The sequence below is a fragment of the Budorcas taxicolor genome, chromosome 1 (assembly GCF_023091745.1).
Source record: "Budorcas taxicolor isolate Tak-1 chromosome 1, Takin1.1, whole genome shotgun sequence".
Taxonomy (NCBI): Eukaryota; Metazoa; Chordata; class Mammalia; order Artiodactyla; family Bovidae; genus Budorcas; species Budorcas taxicolor.
Genome location: NC_068910.1, coordinates 199,889,178 through 199,895,591, shown reverse-complemented (window position 1 = coordinate 199,895,591; position 6,414 = coordinate 199,889,178). Strand labels below are relative to the sequence as shown.

Sequence of the window (6,414 nt, the reverse complement as noted above, 5' to 3'; positions counted from 1 at the left end):
CCTCCTAGTGAGGAAACCCCTTCTGCCAGGAGAGTGTTATTCTTCCCAGTTAACGGGATCCTGGACGAGCCCCCAAATGTTATGCCCAGTGTCTGAGTCCCCAAAACTGAGAGAATAAGACATCCACAGCAATGCAAAAGCATAAAGGGGTTTATTGCTAGCTCGAGCTAGGGCTCAAGTCTCATCCAGCGCAGTGGAGTCTTGACGAGAGCCCCAAGCTCTGAATCACATCTACTTTTATACCTCCAGGGAATCTTCTAAACCCAGGGATTGAACTTGTGTCTCCTACTTGGCAGGTGGATTCTTCACCACTGCCCAAATATTTCAATATGTATCTCTAAAACACAGCCTCTCAATCTCACTATCATTACCATTGTGAGCCAAATGACTCTGCTGTGAGCAGCTATCTGGTGCATTATAAGATGTTTAGCAACATCCCTGGGTTCTACTTACTAGACCCTGGTAACACCTTCCCTCCAGTTATGACAACCAAAAATATCTCAAGATTGCCAAATATCCTGGGAAGCAAAATCTCAAAACTGAGAACCACTGCTCTAAAAGATGAAGGCTCTTGTTTAAAACATAGATGATACTATTATCATGGGTTTTAAAATTAGTAGATATTACTTACTTTAACCAAATATCCATTCCATGTTTACATTTCTAATCGTCTCATGAATGGTGGATTCTTTCCAATAGTTTTTTTTTTTTAAAAAAAACTAAAGATTCAAGTATGCTTCATACATTCTGATTGGTGGAAATGTCTTTTAGGTATCTTTTACGTTGTTTCCCCTGCATCCTTTTTTTTCCCCCACTTTTTTCTTTTTTTTAAAGAAAAGAAGCCATATGACCTATAGAGTTGCCCTTAGTCTGAATTTCACTGATTACATGTTCATAGTAGTTTAACATTTCCTCTGCACCTGAAATAAACAGACACTGATACACTGATACAAAAAAGATCTTCACAACCCAGATAATCATGATGGTGTGATCACTCACACTCACCTACGGCCAGACATCCTGGAATCTGAAGTCAAGTGGGCCTTAGAAAGCATCACTACGAACAAAGCTAGTAGCTTTGGAATTCCAGTTGAGCTATTTCAAATCCTGAAAGATGATGCTGTGAAAGTGCTGCACTCAATATGACAGCAAATTTGGAAAACTCAGCAATGGCCACAGGACTGGAAAAGGTCAATTTTCATTCCAATCCCGAAGAAAGGCAATGCCAAAGAATGCTCAAACTACTGCACAATTGCACTCATCTCACATGCTAATAAAGTAATGCTCAAAATTCTCCAAGCCAGGCTTCAGAAATACATGAACTGTGAACATCCAAATGTTCAAGCTGGTTTTAGAAAAGGCAGGAGAACCAGAGATCAAATTGCTAACATCTGCTGGATCATTGAAAAAGCAAGAGAGTTCAAAAAAACATCTATTTCCGCTTTATTGACTATGCCAAAGCCTTTGACTGTGTGGATCACAATAAACTGTGGAAAATACTGAGAGAGATGGGAATACCAGACCACCTGACCTGCCTCTTGAGACAACTGTATGCAGGTCAGGAAGCAACAGTTAGAACTGGTCATGGAACAACAGACTGGTTCCAAATAGGAAAAGGAGTATGTCAAGGCTGTATATTGTCACCCTGCTTATTTAACTTATATGCAGAGTACCTCATGAGAAATGCTGGGCTGGAAGAAGCACAAGCTGGAATCAAGATTGCTGGGAGAAATATCAATAACCTCAGATATGCAGATGACACCACCCTTATGGCAGAAAGTGAAGAAGAACTAAAGGGCCTCTTGATGAAAGTGAAAGAGGAGAGTGAAAAAGTTGGCTTAAAGATCAACACTCAGAAAACTAAGATCATGGCATCTGGTCTCATCACTTCATGGCAAATAGATAGGGAAACAGTGGTAATAGTGGCTGACTTTATTTTGGGGGGCCCCAAAATCACTGCAGATGGTAATTGCAGCCATAAAATTAAAATATGTTTACTCCTTGGAAGGAAAGTTATGACCAACCTAGACAGCATATTAAAAAGCAGACATATTACTTTGTCAATAAAGGTCCATCTAGTCAAGGCTATGGTTTTTCCAGTAGTCATATATAGATATGAGAGTTGGACTATAAAGAAAGCTGAGCACCGAAGAATTGATGCTTTTGAACTGTAGTGTTGGAGAAGACTCTTGAGAGTCCCTTGGACTGCAAGGAGATCCAACCAGTCCATCCTAAAGGAGATCAGTCCTGGGTGTTCTTTGGAAGGACTGATGTTGAAGCTGAAACTCCAATACTTTGGCCACCTGATGCGAAGGACTGACTCATTTGAAAAGACCCTAATGCTGGGAAAGATTGAGGGCAGGAGGAAAAGGGGATGACGGAGGACGAGATGGTTGGATGGCATCACTGACTCAATAGACATGAGTTTGAGTAAACTTCGGGAGTTGGTGATGTAATAATTCTACCATTCTGTCTCCATTTATTAACTGAATTCCTACATAAAGGGAAATTTGCCCTAATGAGCAAGTTCTTTACATTAGTAATGGCCACCTGTAAGGCTGAGGTGAATAAGATTCTGAACACTGTGGAAATTCAGCAGGTGGTCTACAGCCATACCGCCCTGAACGTGCACTCCTCTAATCTCAAAAGCTAAACAGGATCGGGCCTGTTAGTACTTGGATGGAAATTCAGCATGTGATGGGACAGTAGTAGTGATTTCTATCCCTGATCTAATCTACTCCCTTCTTTTGAGAATTTAAGGCTCAGTAGAAAGAAGTAAGATTACATACTTGAGGGCAGAGTGTTGAATATGATTATGGAGTCAGGATAAGCTCAGAATCAAACGGGTTATTTTTTCTTTTTGTTTTTATTGATAATTCCCAGTATTGACAATATGCAAGGAAATGGCACTTTCAGACACTATTTGTAAGAACATAAACTGGTACAATTTTTCTGGAGCACAACTTGACGACCTATAAAAAAGCCTTTAAAATTTGCATATCCTTTGACCGAAAAATTCTACTGTCAGAAATTTACCCCAGGGATGTCCAGAAGACTCAGTGAAGTTTATTCATGATAAGTCTGTAGTAATAAAACATTAGACACAACCTAAGTGTTCGCCTATAGGGGATTCACTAAAGGCAGTGTGTTATGCCATCAATGGCCTTGCAGTCATTTGAATATTACAGAATTTATCAAGGCATAGAAAGATATCCAAGACATATTATTGAGTGAAAAAAAATGCAGACCTTAAATAATACAAGCTGGAATCAAGATTCCCAGGAGAAATATCAATAACCTCAGATATGCAGATGACATCACCTTTATGGCAGAAAGTGAAGAACTAAGGAGCCTCTTGATGAAAGTTAAAGAGGAAAGTGAAACAGTTGGCTTAAAACTCAACATTCAAAAAACTAATATCGTGGAATCTGGTCCCAACACTTCATGGCAAACAGATGGGGAAACAGTGGAAACAGTGACAGACTTTAATTTTTTGGACTCCAAAATCACTGCAGCCATGAAATTAAAAGATGCTTGCTCCTTGGAAGAAAAGCTATGACTAACCTAGACAGCATATTAAAAAGCAGAGACATTCCTTTGCCAACAAAGGTCCATATAATCAAAGCTGTGGTTTTCCAGTAGTCATGCATGGATGTGAGAGTTGGACTATAAAGAAAGCTGAGTGCCGAAGAATCGATGCTTTTGAACTGTGGTGTTGGAGAAGACTCTTGAGAGTCCCTTGGACTGCAAGGAGATCAAACCAGTCAATCCTGAAGGAAATCTGTCCTGCATATTCATCGGAAGGACTGATGCTGAAGCTGAAACTCCCATACTTTGTCCACTTGATGCAAAGAACTGACTCACTAGAAAAGACCTCGATGCTGGGAAAGATTGAAGGCAGGAGGAGAAGGGGACGACAGAAGATAAGATCATTGGATGACACCACTGACTTGAGCAAGCTCCAGGAATTGGTGAATGACAGGGAACCCTGGCATGCTACAGTCCATGGGATCGCAAAGCAACTGAGAGACTGAACTGAACTAAGTAATATATAATCAGTAAACTCATTTTTCTATTTTTAAAAAAGGAATTATGCATATAAACATATGCATAATGGAAAAGAGTTCTCAATAAATATAGCAAAGTATTAACAGTTAATATTTAAATATTAATATTACATGATGGTAAAATTAGGACAAATTTCTATTTTATTTCTTTTGCTTATGGGTTTTCCTTGTGTCTCAGCTGGTAAGGAATCTGCCTGCAGTGCAGGATACCTGGGTTCAGTCCCTGGGTTGGGAAGACACCTTGGAGAAGGGAAAAACTACCCACTCCAGTATTCTGGCCTGGAGAAGTCTGTGGACTGTGTAGTCAGTCCACGGGGTCACAAACAGTCAGACATGACTAAATGACTTTCACTTTCACTTTTATTTTGTTTATCTGATTTTTCAAAATTTTCTGTAACTCATATTATTTTTTAAAAGAAAAAATATTTAATAGCAAGTACCTTATTTTTTTTATTTTTTGTTTTTTTAATCAGATAGGCACAATCAGGGTGTTGCAAGTCCTGATTATGGAGAGCCCTTAATCATAAATCATGCGAGCTCCAATCATCACGTTCTATTCTGCCCTCCAAAAAGAGGAACAGTAAGAATTCTCTTATCTGACAATAGCAAGTACTTTAAGTTAGAGTTGCCAGGTATCATGGGACACACTTACACCAAAAAATTATTCATTGTTTAATCTGAATTTTTAATTTAATGAGGTGTTTTATATTTTTATTTACTAAATCTGGCCAGCCTATTTTTAATGTAAAGCAATCAAAGGAGAGACTTGGATGCTGGCCCCTTTGAGGACAGAAGAGTCACTGATTGTATCCAGTCTTTTAAACCAGGAAATAGGATTTGATGGAATAAGATAGGAAAATAAATTTGGAAGCCACATAGTCCTTATCTGAAACCTGGACTCTGCTACCACCACCCCGCAACCCCAGCCCCATTCACCCCACAGTCTGGATGTCCTGAGGTGAGTCACTTATCTCCCCTGAGCCTCTTAATAATGCCTGGCTTGCCAGGATCAAATGCGAACATGTGTGTGAAGGCACTTAGTTTTAAATTGTGAGTGCCAAGCAGCACATTATTATCATGTTAACTAATTATACACACAAGGACACGTTGAACAGGAACAAAACATCTGCCACAAGACAACTGCAGAATTGTTCCTTGCAGTAGACTTTGATGGCTCTCTGAGGTCAAAACAACTCAAGGTTTAGTTACTCCAGGACTGAACCCATGCATTAATATCTATCCAGATTGTTTTTACGACCCTATTTATAGATGCACTGATCATTAAATAGTTTGGAACACTTTGAAACAAGTCGGTGGTTAAATTGCTTGGCGAGTAGCTCAGAGGAAGCCCGCATGGTTTATGAGTTTGGCAGCTCATAACTCCAGGCCCTCACCTTATCACCTTATCCTCACACACCAGGCTCAGTCACCTTGGAAACTGCCCTCTTCTAGATGCAGAGCACAGAGCGCCTGACTGACATGGAATTTCTCAGCAGTCGCCTTCTTGTCTGGTCTCTGTTACTGAAAAACCATCGGTGCCTCTCAAGCCACTTTAGGGAGGATCCAACAGGGGAGTCTCAAGCATCTTCCAGGGGAAAATTAATGCTAGAGATGGAGGTTTATGACAACGTGGAAAAACAAACTGAGGGAGGAAAAATTAAGGGAGAAGGAAAGAAGAGAGGAGGGGAGGAAGAAGAAAATGTGAAAAGTTCAGAAGAAAGAAAATGAGAGCATCATCATATTTTACAGATGAGGAAACTGAGGCCCAGAGACCCAATGTCACATGACCAGCCAAACAGCTCCTCGTGGGAACCAGACACTCTGGAACGAGCAACATGAAAATGCAGCTTATGAGTGAAGTGGCGAGACACAGGGGAGTGACAGCAAGAGGAGCCATCCACCAGTGTTCACCAGACACTAACCCTGACATGGGACTCACCAGCCTCCAGAACTGTGAGAACCAGATGCCTGCTGTTTAAGCCCCCCAGTCCATGGCATTTTATCATAGCAGCCCAAGACATTTGGCAATTCTCTTTAACTGATGGAGGAACTGCTGAACTATGGCTGCCCCAGTTTCCTTTCCCACCATTGGCGTCTGAGGAGGGGGTACCAGTGTGGTCCCATCGTCCTCAGCCCAGATCTTCACTCTGCCACACACTCAACTGGGTGACCTCCTTACACAGCTTCTTGGAGTCCCAATTTCCTCATTATAGAATGGAAACAACAGACTTGAGGGAAGATTACACAGATGACATGCAGAAAGCTCCTAGTGCATGGTGCTCAGCAAATAGTGGTTTCCTGGTCTGTGTGCAGAGAATCAAAACATCTCAGTGTAGGAAGGAGCCTG

At 40.9% G+C, this 6,414-nt stretch overlaps 1 non-coding gene across 1 annotated transcript; it reads right to left on the bottom strand.

The window, feature by feature from the left end:
• Positions 1-4,535: 4,535 nt before the first annotated feature.
• Positions 4,536-4,670, bottom strand: LOC128058334 (U8 small nucleolar RNA). The gene has a single exon (XR_008200447.1). It is a non-coding gene; the product is annotated as a U8 small nucleolar RNA (small nucleolar RNA).
• Between the last annotated feature and the right edge of the window lie 1,744 nt (positions 4,671-6,414).